Genomic DNA, 19,244 nt, shown 5'->3' with positions numbered 1-19,244 from the left:
GCTTTTGTTCTTGCAGGTGGAGAATCGGCGTGAAGAAACGGCCGCAGCCGATGGATCAGGTAAGTAAGCACTGCGTGTAAAGTTCGCCTTGCTAACCTGTTGTTTCTGTTCTTTGCAGGTGCTGATGATGTCTGGATACTGAAATGGTAAGTAGGATTCTTGCAGGTCCAGGATCGGAAGAAGAAAGGCCGGAGCAGACTCGGTGAGCGTTCTGCTGCAGATGCAGAATAACGCGAAGCACGCTTCATCTATCGGGTGTGGTTTAAATAGCCTTGGAGTGATGAGGCGTCTTCTTCCACGGCCCCGCCTAGGTAAGAAAAGAGTTCCAGTTTCCAGAAGAGTTCCAGTGCTGTATCCAGGGAGTGGAGCTGCCCCACCCAGGTAAGAAAGTAGTTCCTGTTCTCAGATGGCTTCTAAGTGGCTGGTAAGTAAGCAGCATGGTCTGCTGCAGGTAAGTCCACCCAAGCATCTTCGCACCTATTATGAGCCCGGCGCTTCCAGTGCCGGGACCAATGGTTTTGATGAGCCTGGTGCCACCGGCGCCAGGACAAGGTCCAAAAGGTCCCAGTGGGGACCGGCTGGTGCTTAGGATTAGGGTTAGGGGCCTGCTTCCAAGGACGTTGGGCTGGTCCTGGCTCCTTGGAAGCAGTGATCATGACACACAGTGACTTATAACTTCGGTGCTTATAAATGTGGTCTTGTCCATGCACCCAAGACTACAGGCCCTGCCCACAACCACCACAGCATATCACACCCATAGTGGCTTACAACTTTGTTGCTTATAAATTTGTTCTTGGATCCCAAAGTTATAAGTCACTATCGGTGAAATGTGCTGCAGTGGTTGTGGCCAGGGCATAGAGTCTTAGATGAATGGCCATATGGCCATGCTCCCAAGACTCTATGCCCTGGTCACAACCACCGCAGCATATCACACCCATAGAGTCAAACATTTTGTCTATGCCATATGGGCACTTTTAATGTCCGCGGACATGATGAGTGTTCTTAGAACAGATTCAACTTGCCAGCGAACAATACGGACAGCGTCCTCAAGACACTCCCATTTCATTTATTTACGAACATTTCAGGACACCGCGATTGTTCTTAGAACAGTTTCAGCTTGCTTGCGAACAATACGGACAGATGTAGCGTCCTCAGAACACTCCCATTTTGTTTATTGACGAACATCCTAGGACACATCATGTGTTCTTAAAACAGTTTCAACTTGATTGTGAACAGTACGATCAGTCATACCATCCTCAGGACACCCCCATTTTGTTTATTGACGAACATCCACCGTCCTCAGGACACCCCCATTTTGTTTACTGAAGAACATCCCAGGACATATGATGTATTCTTAGAACAGTTTCAACTTGCCTGAGAACGAAACGAACAGCGATACCGTCCTAAGAATACCCACATTTTTTTTTTTTTACAAACATCCTAGGACACATCATCTGTTATTAGAACAATTTCAACTTGCCAGTGAACAATACAGACCGCGTCCTCAGGACACACCCATTTCCTTTATTTACGAACATTTCAGGACACCGCAAGTGTTCTTAGAACAGTTTCAGCTTGCTTGCGAACAATACGGACAGATGTAGCGTCCTCAGAACACTCCCATTTTGTTTATTGACGAACATCCTAGGACACTTCATGTGTTCTTAAAACAGTTTCAACTTGATTGTGAACAGTACGAACAGTCATACCATCCTCAGGACACCCCCATTTTGATTATTGACGAACATCCCAGGACACATGATGTATTCTTAGAACAGTTTCAAATTGCCTGCAAACGAAATGAACAGACATACCGTCCTCAGGACACCCCCATTTTATTTATTTACGAACATCCTAGGACACATCATCTGTTATTAGAACAATTTCAACTTGCCAGCGAACCGAACAGACATACCGTCCTCAGAACACTCCCATTTTGTTTATTGACGAACATCCCAGGACACTTCATGTGTTCTTAGAACAGTTTCAACTTGCTTGCAAACAGTACGGACAGTCACACCGTCCTCAGGACAGCCCCATTTTGTTTATTAACGAACATCCGAGGACACTTCATGTGTTCTTAGAACAGTACCAACTTGCTTTCGAACAGTACGGACAGACATACCGTCCTCAAGACACACCCATTTTGTTTATTTTCGAACATATCAGTACACCGCGTGTGTTCTTAGAACAGTTTCAACTTGCCTACGAACCACAGACATACCGTCCTCAGGACACCCCCATTTTATTTATTTACGAACATCCTAGGACACATCATCTGTTATTAGAACAATTTCAACTTGCCAGCGAACCGAACAGACATACCGTCCTCAGAACACTCCCATTATGTTTATTGACGAACATCCCAGGACACTTCATGTGTTCTTAGAACAGCTTCAACTTGCTTGTGAACAGTACGGACAGTCATACCGCCCTCAGGACACCCCCATTTGGTTTATTGACGAACATCCACCGTCCTCAGGACACCCCAATTTTGTTTATTGATGAACATCCCAGGACACATGATGTGTTCTTAGAACAGTTTCAACTTGCCTGCGAACGAAAACGAACAGACATACCGTCCTCAGGACACCCCCATTTTATTCATTTACAAACATCCTAGGACACATCATCTGTTATTAGAACAATTTCAACTTGCCAGTGAACCGAACAGACATACCGTCCTCAGAACACTCCCATTTTGTTTATTGACGAACATCCCAGGACACTTCATGTGTTCTTAGAACAGTTTCAACTTGCTTGCGAACAGTACGGACAGTCATACCGTCCTCAGGACACCCCCATTTTGTTTATTAAGGAACATCCCAGGACACTTCATGTGTTCTTAGAACAGTTTCAACTTGCTTGCGAACAGTACGGACAGACATACCATCCTCAGACACCCCCTTTTTGTTTATTTTCGAACATATCAGTACACCGCGTGTGTTCTTAGAACAGTTTCAACTTGCCTACAAACCATACGTTAGGACGTACTGTCCTCAGAACACCCCCATTTCATTTATTTAGAACATTTCAGGACATCCGTGTTGTCCGCATACAAATCGAACACAACAAGGAGATCTACCACCTAAATTAATACAACATTTAACCCATCTCTTACTCCCCCACCCTCCCCAAACAGTCTTACACACCAACACACTCTACTAAATAGCATTTCTCCACCAGGTTTCACTGCACTGTCCACGGATGTCCGCGAACTCAAGATGGCGGGCATTCCCAAAAATCTGACGTGCTTCACGCTCTTCGCCGTCCAATCAGTGAACACGTTGCATGTCCGCGGACATGACGCAAGTCGGTCAGCCAATCAGTACACTGTCCGCGGAGCGAACAGGGAAGTGTGTCCGCGGACCGAACATAGATATCACACATTTTTTGTGACCTACTTTTTGGTCATTTTCAAAACAACTATTGGACGGATTTTCACCACATTTGCAAAAGCATGCTCTCAGGACCAAGCCGCTGCTCCTGGTCCAAATTTGGTGAAAATCCGTCCAGCGGTTTGGCTTGTAGGCATGAGCAAAGTTTTTTCCCCATTCAGTCTATGGGAAAAAAAGAAGTTTTGGGCCCCCCCCTATAACTTTGCCCCCCCTGGACCATACCTCACCAAAGTGACCGATATACTTTTTTTGCAAAGTTTGGTGAGGATTCGTCCAGGGAAAGCGAAGTTATAAGCCGCCCAAAAAGGGCTCTTCCTATGGAAACAGCAACATAACCATAACTACACAGCCACTAATGTGGCTGTGTAATATATATATACATATTCAGTAAAAAAACTTTGTTAAAGGGACGTTATGGTTAAGTTGCGCTACTAAAAACCTATTAAATTCAATGAAAAAACTTTGTTAAAGGGACGTTATGGTTCCAAGTAAAACCAAAAAACCCGTGAAATTCGCCAGTTATGGTAAGCTAAGCAACCATAACTCGCGCCACCACTGTGCACTGCTAAGACTAACACCCACAACTTCAAAGATGACATCACAAATGTCATTGATGACATCACTGATGACATCACATGTGTATGTACTTTTCATGAAATATGTGTACAAGGGATTCTTATTATAATGTTGCGAAAAAAGTGTCAAGGATCACTGTAATAAATATCATACCCTAATTAGTGCATTGAACGATGCATTGATATAAATAGCATTCTATTATGGGGTTCTATCTAGTATACTAAGCTACTAATGCAGAAACATAGCATTGTGTGCAGCGTACAAGATGAAGGTATAATATTCGTAATGTTAATATGTTGAATAATGAAATGATAATCGTTTTCTTAATAGATTTTTGTGTACTGTGAAATATGTAATAAGTAGCTAATAAAACCCATGTATTACATAATTGCATTACTATAGACAAAACACAAAGAGACAAGAACACATACCAATATGGGTATATACAGGGAAAGTGAAGTTAGCAAAAAAGCACAAGTAGTAGCACAAACAATTTATAACCTAACTGATTATTTTCATGCAAATAAATGATTGCTCTGTTTCAAAGCTGCTATTTACCCTATGTATATGTATCAGTTGATGTGATTGGACCCTAAGGAAAGTAGTGTGAGTACAATGTATACAAATATGACCATATACAGGGAAAGTACAGCCATAAAAAAACAACAGAACTATCAGAAAGTGCTGATAAGTCTATTGATTATCTTTATGCACAAAAAGGATTGCTGTCTTTAAAGCTTGTGTCTTCCCCTATGTATATGTTTCATATGATGTGACTGGACTCTAAGGGAATTACTATAAAAACCTACTTGTTGGATACGTCTACAAATAAAATACAATTTTTACTTTCTGACTGTTACTGAAGAAAACCATGTGGCCTAGATATGTCAGCAAAAGAAAAAAGAGTGAGCCAGACATGTGATGTCATCAGTGATGTCATCAATGACATTTGTGATGTCATCTTTGATGTCGTGGGTGTTAGTCTTAGCAGTGCACGGTGGTGGCGCGAGTTATGGTAGCTTAGTTTACCATAACTGGCGAATTCCAAGGGTTTTTCGGTTTTACTTGGAACCATAACGTCCCTTTAACAAAGTTTTTTCACTGAATTTCATAGGTTTTTAGTAGCGCAACTTAACCATAACGTCCCTTTAACAAAGTTTTTTTACTGAATTTCATAGGTTTTTAGTAGCGCAACTTAACCATAACGTCCCTTTAACAAAGTTTTTTACTGAATTTCATAGATTTTTAGTAGCGCAACTTAACCATAACGTCCCTTTAACAAAGTTTTTTTACTGAATTTCATAGGTTTTTAGTAGCGGAACTTAACCATAACGTCCCTTTAACAAAGTTTTTTTACTGAATTTCATAGGTTTTTATTAGTGCAACTTAACCATAAAGTCACTTTAACACATTTTCTTTACTGAATTTCATAGTTTTTTATTAGTGCAACGTAACCATAACGTCCTTTTCAATGGAGGAAGACCACTAGCATCCTAGGTTCTCAAAGTGGGAACCCGGGGTGGTAAAAAAAGACTTTTCTTCCCAAATTGGGACGCCGCAGGCAGGACTCCCGGTGTAGGAAGGAAAATCTTTTACCAAGATGGACACCATGGAAAGGGAAGGCGGGGTGTATAAAGAGAACACAATAGGGCACCGGCGGGGGGTCGGGAAGACCAGGAGAGAGACACGGGGCATAAGTGGGGGTAACACGAGGGAGACATGGGGCATGAGCGGGGGGAGTAACACGAGGGAGACACGGGGCATGAGCGGGGGGTGGGGAAAAGGAAGACACGGGGCATGAGCGGTGGATGGGGGGAAAGAAGGGAGACACGGGGCATGAGCAGGGGGTGGGGGGAAAGAAGGGAGACACGGGGCATGAGCGGGGGGTGGGGAGGAAGAAGGGAGACACGGGGCATCAGTGGGGGGTGGGGGGAAAAAGGGAGGCACGGGGCATGAGCGGGGTGTGGGGGGGAAAGAAGGGAGACACGGGGCATGAGCGGGGGGTGGAAAGAAGGGAGACACGGGGCATGAGCAGGGGGTGGGGGAAAGAAGGGAGACACGGGGCATGAGCAGGGTGTGGGAGGTGGAAAGAAGGGAGACACGGGGCATGAGAGGGGGTGGGGGGGAAAGAAGGGAGACACGGGGCATGAGCGGGGGATGGGGGAAAGAAGGGAGACACGGGGCATGAGCGGGGGGTGGGGGGGACAAGGGAAACACAGGGCATCAGTGGGGGGTGGGGGGGAAGAAGGGAGACACGAGGCATGAGCAGAGGGTGGGGGGTGGAAGGAAGGGAGACACGGGGCATGAGCGGGGGTGGGGGGGAAGAAGGGAGACACGGGGCATGAGCAGGGGGTGGGGGTGAACAGGGGAGACACGGGCCATGAGCGGGGGGAAAAGGAGGGAGACAGACACGGAGCATGAGCGGGGGTGGGGGTGAATAGGGGAGACACAGGGCATGAGCGGGGGTAGGGCAAGGTGGGGCCCCCACCCCCGCTCAAGCCCCGTGTCTGCCCTGTTCCAACAGTGCTGACACGGGGTATGAGCGGGGGGTGGGGGGAAGAAGGGAGACACGGGGCATGAGCGGGGGGTGGGGGGGAAGGAAGACACAGGGCATGAGCAGGGTGTGGGGGGTACAGGAGGGAGACACCGGGCAAGAGCGGGGGTGGGGGGGTACAGGAGGGAGACACGGGGCATGAGCGGGGGGTGGGGGAACAGGGCAGACACGGGGCATGAGCAGGGGGTGGGGGAGGAAGAAGGGAGACACGGGGCATGAGCGGGGGGTGGGGGGGAGAAGGAAGACACAGGGCTTGAGCAGGGGGTGGGGGGTGGAAAGAAGGGAGACACGGGGCATTTGCGTGGGGTGGGGGGGAAAGAAGGGAGACATGGGGCATGAGCGGGGGGTGGGGCCCCCACCCGCCCCCACCCCCGCTCATGCCCCGTGTCTGCCCTGTTCCAACAGGACAGGCACAGGGCATGAGCGGGGGGTGGGGGGGAAGAAGGGAGACACGGGGCATGAGCGGGGGGTGGGGGTGGAAAGAAGGGAGACACGGGGCAGGGGGTGGGGGGAGAAGGGAGACACAGGGCATGAGCGAGGGTTGGGGGGGAAGAAGGGAGACACGGTGCATGAGCGGGGGTGGGGGGAAAGAAGGAAGACACGGGGCATGAGCGGGGGGTGGGGGGGAAGAACGGAGACACGGGGCATGAACGGGGGTGGGGGGTACAGGAGGGAGAGACAGGGGGCAAGAGCGGGGGGTGGGGGGTACAGGAGGGTGACACGGGGCATGAGCGGGGGGTGGGGGGAAAGATGGGGACACGGGGCATGAGCAGGGGGTGGGGGGAAGAAGGGAGACACGGGGAATGGAGGAGGGATATGGGGGGGAAGAAGGGAGACACGGGGCATGAGCGGGGGGTGGGGGGTACAGCAGGGAGACACGGGGCAAGAGCGGGGGGTGGGGGGGAAGAAGGGAGACACAGGGCATGAACGGGGGGTGGGGTGGAAGAAGGGAGACACGGGGCATGTGCGGGTGTTGGGGGGAAGAAGAAAGACACGGGGCATGAGCGGGGTTGGGGGGGAAGAAGGGAGACACAGGGCATGAGCGGGGGGTGGGGGGAAGAAGGGAGACACGGGGCATGAGCGGGGGGTCGGGGGGAGAAGGGAGACACGGGGCATGAGCGGGGGGTGGGGGGGAAAGAAGGAAGACACGGGGCATGAGCAGGGGGTGGGGGGGAAAGAAGGAAGACACGGGGCATGAGCGGGGGGTGGAGGGAAGAAGGGAAACATGGGCATGAGCGGGGGGTGGGGGGAAATATGGGAGACACGGGGCATGAGCGGGGGTGGGGGGGAAAGGAGGAGACACGGGGCATGAGTGGGGGGTGGGGGTAACAAAAGGGAGACACGGGGCATGAGCGGGGGGTGGGGGGAACATGGCACTCACAGGACATGAGCGTGGGGTGGGGGGAACAGGGCACACACGGGGCATGAGCAGGGGGTGGGGGGAACAGGGCACAGACGGGGCATGAGCGGGGGGTGGGGGGAACGGGAGGAACACACAGAGCATCAGCGGGGGGTTGGGGGGAACAGGGGAGACACAGGGCATGAGCAGCGGGGTGGGGGGAAACAGGGCACACACGGGGCATGAGGGTGGTTGGGGGGAACAGGGCACACACGGGGCATGAGCGGGGGGTGGGGGGGAAAGGAGGGAGACACAGGGCATGAGTGGGGGTGGAGGGGAACAGAGGAGACACAGGGCATGAGCGGGGTGGGGGGGAAGGGGAGAGGCACACGGGGCATGAGCGGGGGGTAGGGGAAACACACGGGGCATGAGCGGGGGGTGGGGGGATGGAAGAGATACACAGGGCATGAGCGGGGGGTGGGGTGAGGGGAGAGACACACGGGGTATGAGCGGGGGGTGGGGGTGAGGGGAGAGACACACGGGGCATGAGAGGGGGGTGGGGGGAAGGGAAGAGAGACACGGGGCATGAGCAGGGTGTGGGGGGAAGGGGAGAGACACACGGGGCATGAGCGGGGGTGGGGGGCAGGGGAGAGACACACGGGGCATGAGCGGGGGGTGGGGGGACAGTGGAGACAGACAAAAACACGGACATGAGTTTGTGTGCAGGCGGCAGATCCTTCTCCTCGGCCCTCCGCTGGCCACCGTGTGCCGATGGCATGAGCGGGGGCTGGAGGAACAGGTAAGACACGGAGCATGAGCGGTGGGGGGGAAGAAGGGAGACACGGGGCATGAGCAAGGGGTGGGGAAGAAGGGAGACACGGGTCATGAGCGGCGGGTGGGGGGGAAAGAAGGGAGACACGGGGCATGAGCAGGGGTTGGGGGGAAGAACGGAGACACGGGGCATGAACGGGGGGTGGGGGGAAGAAGGGAGACACGGGGCATGAGGGGGGGGCCCCCACCCCCGCTCATGCCCCGTGTCTGCCCTGTTCCAACAGGACAGACACATGCATGAATGGGGGTGGGGGAGGAAGAAGGGAGACACGGGGCATGAACGGGGGGTGGAGGGGCGAAGAAGGGAGACACAGGGCATGAGCAGGGGGTGGGGGGGAAGAAGGAAGACACGAGGCATCAGCGGGGGCGGGGGGGAAGAAGGGAGACACGAGCCATGAGCAGGGGGTGGGGGGGGAAAGAAGGGAGACACGGGGCATGATCGGTGGGTGAGGGGGGAGAAGGAAGACACGGGGCATGAGCGGGGGGTGGGGGGAAGAAGGGAGGCACGGCGCATGAGCGGGGGCGGGGGTGAGAAGGGGAACACGGGGCATGAGCGGGGGGTGGGGGGAAAGATGGGAGACACGGGGCATGAGTGGGGGTGGGGGGAAGGCGAGAGACACACGGGGCATGAGCAGGGGGTGGGGGGAACAGAGGAGACAGACAAAAACACGGACATGAGTTTGTGTGCAGGTGGCAGATCCCGCTCCTCGGCCCTCCGCTGGCCACTGTGTGTCAATGGCGTGAGCAGGGGCTGGAGGAATAGGGCAGACACGGGGCATGAGCGGGGGGTGGGGGGAACAGGAGACAGACACGGCATGAGCAGGTGTGGGGGACGTACTGTACAGGCGGCAGATCCCGCTCCTGCTGACCTGACAAAGCCGAGAAAGAAAGATGGTGGGCGTCTCTGAAGCCACGACGCACTGCACGCTTTCACCGCATCCAATGAGAGAGCACGTCAGATGTCCGTGGACATCACGCAACCCGCTTGCCCAAGCCCTGTCCTGTCCGCGGAGCGAACAGGGAAGTGTGTCCGCGAAGCGGAAACAGATATCACTAATTTTTCTTTACCTACTTTTTGGTCATTTTAAAAAAAACTACTGGACGGATTTTCACCAAATTTGCAAAAGCACGCTCCCGGGACCAAGGCGCTGCTCCTGGTCCAAATTTGGTGAAAATCCATCCAGCGGTTTGGGCTGTAGGCGCAAGCAAAACAAATGTCCCATTCAGTCTATGGGAAAAAAAAACGTTTTGGGACCCCCTATAACTTTTCCCCCCCTGGACGAATCCTCACCAAACTTTGCAAAAAAATTAAGAGTGGGTCATATAGTTCTTTTACAAAGTTTGGTGAGGATTCATCCAGGGGAGCGAAGTTATAAGCCGCCCAAAAAGTGCTCTTCCTATGGAAACAGCAACTTAACCATAACTACATGGCCACTACCGTATTGTAAATTTCCCTTGTTGTTGTTGCGGTTTTTCTTTTTGTTTGTGTAGGGTTTGTCTGGCTTTTTGATTTCATTTTTTTGTTGCTCATGATTCTTTGAGTACCGTATTGATTGTTATGATTGTACGACTAACAACAGCTGCAGGAATACCAGCTGTATTTGTTGTATGTTATTTGGAAATAATATAAACAGTTTAAAAAAAGGAGAAAAATCTCTATAGCTATATTCCAATACAAATGGCCGCTTGGAGCGTATACAAAAGACAATCTAAAAATGGCATTAGGAACAACACAATTGGAGGAGGCAATCTGCTTTCTTTTTTGTGGCAAATTGTCATTCAGGAAGTGCTGAGTCGTGGAGATGTGTGACTTAATAGCACCATTTTGGACACTATGCGCCACATTACGAGTTTGCCAGTCTGGCAAAAGGGTGCTGGTAGCAACGCACCGGCACCCTTTCCGGACTGGCAAACTCAGAGTCTGACGGTAGGGGCCACGGAACTCCCGGCAGACCTAACCTGCCCGGAATTCAGGCCCCTACCGACAAACTTCTCACTGAAGCACCGGCACCATTACTAACGGTGTCAGTGCTTCAGTGTCGCCATTCCCGTGGAGTTGTATGGGACTTCAAGGGAATCGGGAGTAACCATTCTGTTGCAAATTGTGATATCCCAGTTTCACTTGGGAGTTACCGCCGACCTCGTAATGAGGCCCATTACTTTAGTATTTTTCAAGGGTAACAGTGAGTGTAGACTTGGCTGGTTTTGCTCTGAGTCCTGCACCACAAAACATAAAACAGACCAGTCAGAGATGGTTGACAAGAAATTCTCAACTGGAGCACTAGATGATCGCATAATCTAATTGTGCCAGAGCATACTCGTGGTGCGATCTCAATAAAATGGCATACAAGCCTTTGAAAGTGAAAGCTGGTGAGATTCCCATGTAACACCAAGGCCAAGATCACAAACTCCAACAGACCTTCTGGTGTAGCAAAAGTGTTTTTTCTCTATTGTGTGCATAAAGCAGCACTTGCTAACAACTTAAGAAAGGTCCACTGTTGTAATATATTTGGACTTAGCCAGCCTTTCCAATAACTCAACAACTTGGGGCATGGGATAAGCATCAAATGTGGATATGGATTTTACCATCCTGAAATGAATCTTAAAACACAAAGGGCCTCATTACGACCCAGGCGGTAAGGGGTTTACGGCAGCGTAAACAGCGCCAACCCTTACCGCCTGAATACGAGGTCCCTTAGCGCCATGGAGCTTTTAACACCTGCTTTTAGCAGGTGTTAAAATCCATGGCGCTAAGGGACCATGGAGTTAATTACGCCACCGTAATTTACGGTGGCGTAATTAACGCCTTCCCCACTCCCATTATGCCCGATGGGGCAAAAATGGGAATGGGGAAGGGTAAATGGGGATTGGGGACTTACCGCCCCGCCAAGGTCGGAATGGGGCGGTAAGTCCGCCATCCACCATGGCGGAGTTGGGAACTTAGCGGCATGGACCATGGTGCTAATAGCGCCATGGTCCTCCGCCAAGGTCGTAATGAGGCCCAAAGGCCCATCAGGCTTTGGAATCAACGGGATAAAATAGACAAGCTTACTAAAAGATTTCTCGATGATTCCCTCCTTTAACATTTGATTGTCCACATTCTGTACAATAGCCTTCTGAACATCAGGGGAATGATAAGACTTCTTCCCTCTCGCTATCTTTCCTGGAGGGTCTCATACCTTCTGATACAGAACTCTGACTCCCTCTGGCTGTTGCAAACAGAACTCTTGGAAGTCCTCTAGAAATACCCTCAAGTCCTTTCCTTCAGGGTTTGTTCATGAGGAAGGGAGTATTGTAATACCTTCCCTTTTAGTGTTCCGCAGATATTTGTCATTTTCTTGCTAGTTGGATTATATATGGAACAGCTTGTACATCATCTTCATGATTCCTCCACTCTTTTAGCCAATTGTTATGGCTGATTTGTGTCTTGCTTTGAGCTGATGAACCTTGTGGTCAAATTCACTGGGATGTCTGTAACCATATAAGGCCCACGCCACCTGGCAAGTAGCTTGTTGTCATTATTTTGTAACAGGAACAATACTTTATCTCCTACTTTAAAAGTTCAAAGGCAAATGTTTTATTATAGGTATCTTTTTGTTTCTTTTGTGTTTCTCCCATAGGATCCTGGTGCCAGGGATTGGAGCAGGCTCTTCCTTTCTTGTGTGTTTTGAATAAACTCCAAACAGTTTAAGAACCTTTTCTTGTTCTTCCCGTTCTTATTAGACTCTTTTGAGCATGTCCTGTGTTTCATATTCACAGACCATCTCAAAGTGATAGTGGAGGCCTGTAGATTCTTACTGATGGTAAATGATGCCTATGCTAGCAATCCATCCCAGATCTGTTTGTATTTGTCTGCTACCTTCTATAAAAGGTGTTTCATTACATCTTTAGACCAGTGCATCACTCTGTGGATGGAATACCTGATATAGCTTACAGAAAGTTTTAACCATCAGTAGTATTTTAATCATATCAATAGCCTTTTACATGAAGGGCATTCCTTGGTCCATCAAAGGATCACCTTGCAATATAACTAGTGAAATAGGGAATGAGTACTTTCAATATATTCCTGACGATCTTGGTTGTTAGTGGAAAGACTTCAGGATAAGACACAGAAGAATCCAAAATAACCAGAATACATCTAAACCTACTTGTTTGAGTGGACCAATGACATACATGGTAATCCCATCACATGGCATGTTAATAATGGGCAAGTGTGGTAATGGTGCCTTTGGAACATCTTTGCTGCTTTTTTTCTAATTGATGATACAGATTTGACATACGCCGGCAAGTACATTTTTCGTTTGGGTTTTGTCCATGCCCCAATGCACTGGCTAAATTCACAACAGATTTTTGGAATGGTTTTGGAACCAACCATTGAGGGCGGAATTGGCCACGACCAATGTAAACTGGTTCTATTTGACATAAAAGTCCTTGTTTTTCAATTTAAACGAATAATTTTTCTGGACGAGGCTTTATTCATATGCTATGTTATGTTGTTGGGATTTGTGATGCACACCTCTGCAATTGTTCTGGTCTCCAGGCGCTCAAATACGAAGCACTCAGATCAGATTGACTGCTTGCCACATCTAGGGGTCCTGTCTTTGGACTATGAATACGTCCAATGACATGGCTGATTTAGTACTTTATCGGTGGGTCCCATGTGTCCTTTGCTCACTGAGTTGGATCTGGGTACCTCACGGTTGCTGATACATAGTCAATTGAACTGAAATGTCTGTTGTTACTGCTGTTGTACATCTCCAAGGTGTATTCTTCCTTCAGCCTTGGTTGCAAATCCACTCATAACTAAATGTAGCTATCTTGACTCATTTTCACACGTCAAATGGTACTTTCCCAGAGTGGAATAGTAAAATGCCTATATATCCCTGATAATCCCGGTCTATGATGATAGCTCTAATGTCTGTGAATTTCCTCAGGGTTCAGACTGCCTGGGGCGCCAGTCCTCTATAATATCCATTTGGAAATGCGATCTGCAAATAGGTTTGTATGAGGATTTAAACTTTTTCCAGTATCTGGTAATCACGGAAACTACATAAATCAAGACTTGCAGCTCTGTTTGAATCTCAAGAAGGTGTTTAGGGCCTTCATGTGAGTTTATAGAAGTACAAAGTCATCTCTGGGTCATTTTCCTTGCTCATGTTGTAGTTTACATTTACAATGACATTACTGGATTGTCATGGGTTGGACTTTGTTTCAGGTCTGACTTTTAAAACAAATGGTTATCCAGCCTTTACCACAAAAATGGCATTTTTTAAAAATAACATATTCAAAGCAATAAATGTACAAGAAAAGAGACATAATCTTGCACCAGTCATATAGTTTCACTATTTCACATAATCATAAAATCTAAAACAAAAGGGGAAAAAAGAATTAACTCCATCTGCAAAACTTCTTAAAAACAGGATTAACTCAGCCTGCAAAATGTCTTACAAACAGGAAGAAAATGTACAGTACAACTGACTAATAGTATCTCAGTGCAGATGATAAAGTGCAGTTGGAGATAAGGTGACTCAGTGCAGAGCTTCTCTACCGTTAGCAGAGATTGCTTGCTTAAAATCTACCAGCTCATCCTCAATTTGAAGAATAATAGAAGACAAAAATACAGTGCATTTAAATCCAAAACATCACACTGCAATTCTACAAGGGCCTACTAAAAATCACTATGAAAAGAAAAAAGGGCAGACTAACAAAACAATCACCATCTTGTACTCAGTGCCTGCGGTACGATCAGACCAACAATATCTCAATTGTATTCAATGGCAATGCAAAATTATTTTACTGTTCTCTTTTTAACCAAATGTTTTGCAACAAAATGCAGGAGGAAGGTGTACAACAAGGCAGTACAAAATACAGCAGTGAACGTTTTGTAGTATAAACTAAGAAAAGGCTAAAACAATGTCTGGCAAATAATTAAAATGTTGATAAACGAAACTAACACTATAATGGCCAAGGAACAAAGTAACTTGTAAGATCAAGGACAGCTGAGAACATAAACACATGAAATTAGTTACTGTTTTCCCTATGTTCTCAGCTGTCCTTACTCTTGCAAGTTAGTTTGTTCATTGGCCATTGTCGTGTTAGTTTCTTCTATCAATTTCCTGGGAAACTTGGGTATCAGCACTGAGGGACTTTCTGGGTCCCCATAAGAGAGAGAATGGCGATACACATAACACCAAATGGCCAAGACATGGCAAGTCCTCAGAGTCAGTATGAAGTTGAACTCAACTTATTGGGTTGGTCAGATTACTGTTAGGTACGTGTCTTTGAAAACGGGCCAATTGCGTTCAGCAGACAGTTTTTTTTTTATTGTTTATTTTTACCGTACCATTGCCCGCAAGCATCAGGGCGCTCAACAGCTATCATTTACAGCTAATGATAGAGACTAATTTACTCAGAGTTGTTTTAAGAATTTTACGGAAAGTGCAGTGTCTTTCCTCAGATTGCATAGCTGTGGTCAGTTTATTCCAGTTGCTAGCTGCTTTAATTGGGAAGGATCTGCCTTTTCCTCTTGCTCATTTCATTTGTAGTACGACGAGAAGCTGCGCTGCACTTCAGCACAGTGTCCTGTTTGGAGAGTATTTTTTCAGTGTTTGCTTTCAATCCAGCAAAGGAGGCAAATGCAAGAAGCATGAAATGTCTAAGCCCAGAAAGGGAAGCAGGAAAAGAAGAAGCCCTCAAAAAAATCTAAATATCAGAGGTGGAACAAGGTAAATGGTATTACCGCGAAAAAGAGCTGCCTGAAGTTACCCAAAACAAGTTGAAGGGTATGTTGCAGAACAAGGCCCTTGCATGCATGTCACAAATGTTGCATGCATGTCTGGTTAAGATGCAACATCCAAAGTTCTTGAAAAGAGATTCGCTAAAAAGGGCCATGTTACATTACTTTATTATGGCGGAGGGCAGGTGTGCTGAAAGGTTCCCATCAAAGATTGCTCTTGAGAGTTTAAATGGAATATGGATTTGTTTGCAGAATAGCTACAACCCGACTGCAAAAGCCACAAAGGCACTTGTCAAATCCTTGTGCCAGGAAAGATGCCAGCTGAGAAGCAGAAATATGGTGGAGGCATACACGAAGAGGAATAAGGGATATGACTGAAAGAAGGTAGGGGAATGGCTGACCTTGGCTAACAAGAAAAGGTGTGGGTGCGAAACAAAAGGAATGCTTGATGGAATACTGAACTCCAGATGAAACAAACAGGAACTAAGGGGGGAAATAAAACAAAACCATAAATGGGAAATGCGATGTTGTGACTTCAGTGGCAGAGGGCGAGCCACAAAAAAAGAGCAAAGAGGAAGGGGGCAGGGGAATGATGAAAAGCAGAACGGTAGTGGAGTGGGGCTAAGTTATCCAAAAACCTGGAAACAACAGAATTTGGAGGGCTAAATGGATGAAGAAACCCGGCCCCAGCAAGGTTATGTAGGTAATACAAAATGAACCAAATACTTACTAGTAATTTTCATTATGGCTAGTTGCACTCTTCCTCATTCCACCACATACGCTTGAGGTACCAATCTCTATGACAGGAACGTAGGCACAGTCCTCTTCCTGGTGATGGTTTAATATCTCCAGTATAACTAATGTAGCAGGGCAATTATTGACTGGAGAGCATTATCAGGCTCTGTCACCCAGCCTCCCTCAGAAGAAACAAAATTATAAGATAAGAAAGGATACATTTTAAACGCCACTTTATATTCTCCTGGAAATGCAGCTGGCACAAAGAATAGTTATTTTCACTACACAAGAAGGGCACAGATAAGGCATTAGCTTGTACAATTAGTGTGTTTTAAAATAGAATAGATTAGGTGACATGACGGCGCATACCCAAGATAGGGGCACACTACACAAGTAGGGCAAAACCCCTGTAGGCAGACAAGGTTGCTGCTACCCATAGGTAGAGATATCATGTGCCAGGCATGTACCAAGACTCGGTAGACAGCAAAATAAATGCAAAATAAATGTGTGCTGCAGAGGAAAACATGTGACAAGCAGCTGCCATTTTAAACTGCACCAGCACAGCAGGGAATTGAGATCTTCAGCTTTAAGAAAAGGCCCCAGTTTAACACTCTTGAACAAATACATTTAATTCAGGGAAATGCTGTGGTAGCTGGACATAGCTGCTTTAAAGGAATGTGAAAACCGGAGGCTTTCTAGGGGAGTGTTACATGGAGTAACAAGATTCCATTGTGTCCATCCAGCTGTCAAGGTAAATTAAGTTTCAATAACTTGGCAGACCATTTCAAGTCTATGGGACTGACTGAACATCACAGTAAGTTCATAAGTAGTTGACAGATTAATGTCTCTGCAATTGGCTAGGCGTGACAGAGAAACGTGAAGCAACTAAAAAGACAAGTAATGACTGCGCACGTGGTGAAAGCAGAATGATTCATAATAACAGTTATTCGTAAATGTGTCAGGACCAGGATGGCGCGGTTGCAAGAACAGGTCCTTGAGACTTGAGACATCATGACGGAAACAATATGGGCTGTTTTATTTTATTAAGTAACAAAGACGGTACGCTTGTCTTCTCTTCCCATCTACATAAAACATGTCATCATGCAGCCAGTTCATGGAGAGTGTGACCGCATGCTAACTGATCAGCATGTGTATTTTTACACTGCAGAAGTAATTTAGAGCCTACTAATAATATTTAAGCATGATGAGGCATTTTATGGGATGGTTCATGGGTGGGACCTTAGATAAGAATTGTCCAATCACTAATTGTGGACATATAGATTATATATGTAGCTTAGTAGAGGGAGCCAATGACCAGGGACAATAGGTTTTCCTAACTGTGACATCAAAATGCCTATAAAACATGCTGTTTCCTGTTAAAATGTGGAGAAATTCTTGAGTGAAAGCTTGGCTGTTAATCTTACCCCCCACCCCAGTTTATATTGCAATTAAAACTGTGTTACATTGCATTTGGCATACCACAATCTGTGTTGTCTCTTTTTTGACAAATACCAGTCAGAGGGCTATTTGGCTTTTGACCTCTGGTTATCACAACATTCCATTACTGAGAGGATTGTGGGCGCCTGCATCTCTGGGAGAGAGGGTAAGGTGCTTTGTAAATACTGTAAGGAGGAAGAGTAGGATGATGAGTAATCAGACATTACCTACATGCCCATCATCCACCTCTCAGTGCTTACTTTTGAGGCATACCAATGATAGTGATGGAAAGGGGCATATGGTTAATCCACACAGACTACCAAGTGTGCTGCTGCAAAACACATCATCATTTTGTTTTTTGTCTGATGCATACATCATATGCCTTTCAATGACTGTCAGTGCAAAGGAAAGCTGTTCCAAAAGTGCTGGAGATTAGACTTTCAATTTGTAATCAATACTGTCTTTTGAATATGTCTGGGACCATCAAGTTGCTTCTCTGCACATTCATTGGAGGGGAACACCCCACGTATCTGACCACAATGTTGTCCACTCCTTTGTTTATGTTCCTTGAGCATTCCATGGCAGAGGGAGCCAGGGAATAGTGGATTTAATCGGTCTGCTGATGGCTATTTTAAAGGCCTATAATTCCCACTCCAGAAAGCCCAAAGGAGACAAACATGCTGTCTGACCTCATGGTTGCTAATATTTTTCTCATATATGAGAGATCTGCCCTTCTCACATCCAGGTAGTTACATCTCTCTTCCTCTGGTTCCTCTGGGGTGGTTAGACTTTCGTAGAAGGGTGGTAAGTCTAAGCCCCTAGATTTGTGAAATTTTTGCACAACCTTTTCAAGAAAAGGGGGCCATATTGAAAGACTAATAAGTCAGTGTGAATTAAAGAGGAAAGGTTTTTACTGAACAGCACACCAATTCCATTCCACCTTTTAGGCATATTTGATGGCCACTAGAAATATTGCCCTTAGGGTTAGGAAGTTAACCTCAGTGAAATTGACAGGCTTCCAGTGGTGAACTTGAAGAGATGTCAGAACCAGGAAAGGTTCTCAGTGCGGATCTATGTGTAATTGTGTAATTGATGAGTCTTATAAAGCAGAAGTTTCAAAGCATTCAACCTACCAGCCCATGCTCTTCTGAATGGCTATTCCAAGGATCCCTAAAGGAATAAGCTGCATCCCGCTGAACTGAGAGTGGACACAGCCATTCCTGGTGAAAATCCAGCCTATAGAAACTAGAGTGCAGATGATACTCGCATTGGAGGACTATCGTTTTGTTGTTCAAACACCATAAAATAAAGCTATGCCCGTTACCGATAACTATCTTTAGAGTTTCTGGTCTACTGGGTTGCTGCATGGATAATGCTAACTGAACAGTCAGAGTTTAATTTGGAATGCCTTGACTCTCAAGTTCCACACTGCCCATTGAGGCTGCCCAACTGTCTTCCCTTAGGCACCCTTGCTGTTGGAAGGTGCCACACCGGGCCTATAGATAGTTCCATTAGCAGGGCGAACCAAGTTCCTGTTGGCCAGAAACAGACCACTAATATCACCTCCACAAACCCTGATCTTCATCACCACCTAATGAGTCAATAGAGATGGGGGGAAAGGCATAGAATATCTCTGTC

This window comes from Ambystoma mexicanum, chromosome 1q (genome assembly GCF_040938575.1).
Source record: "Ambystoma mexicanum isolate Mex_15411 chromosome 1q, UKY_AmexF1_1, whole genome shotgun sequence".
NCBI lineage: Eukaryota > Metazoa > Chordata > Amphibia > Caudata > Ambystomatidae > Ambystoma > Ambystoma mexicanum.
Note: the sequence above shows the minus strand (reverse complement) of the source record.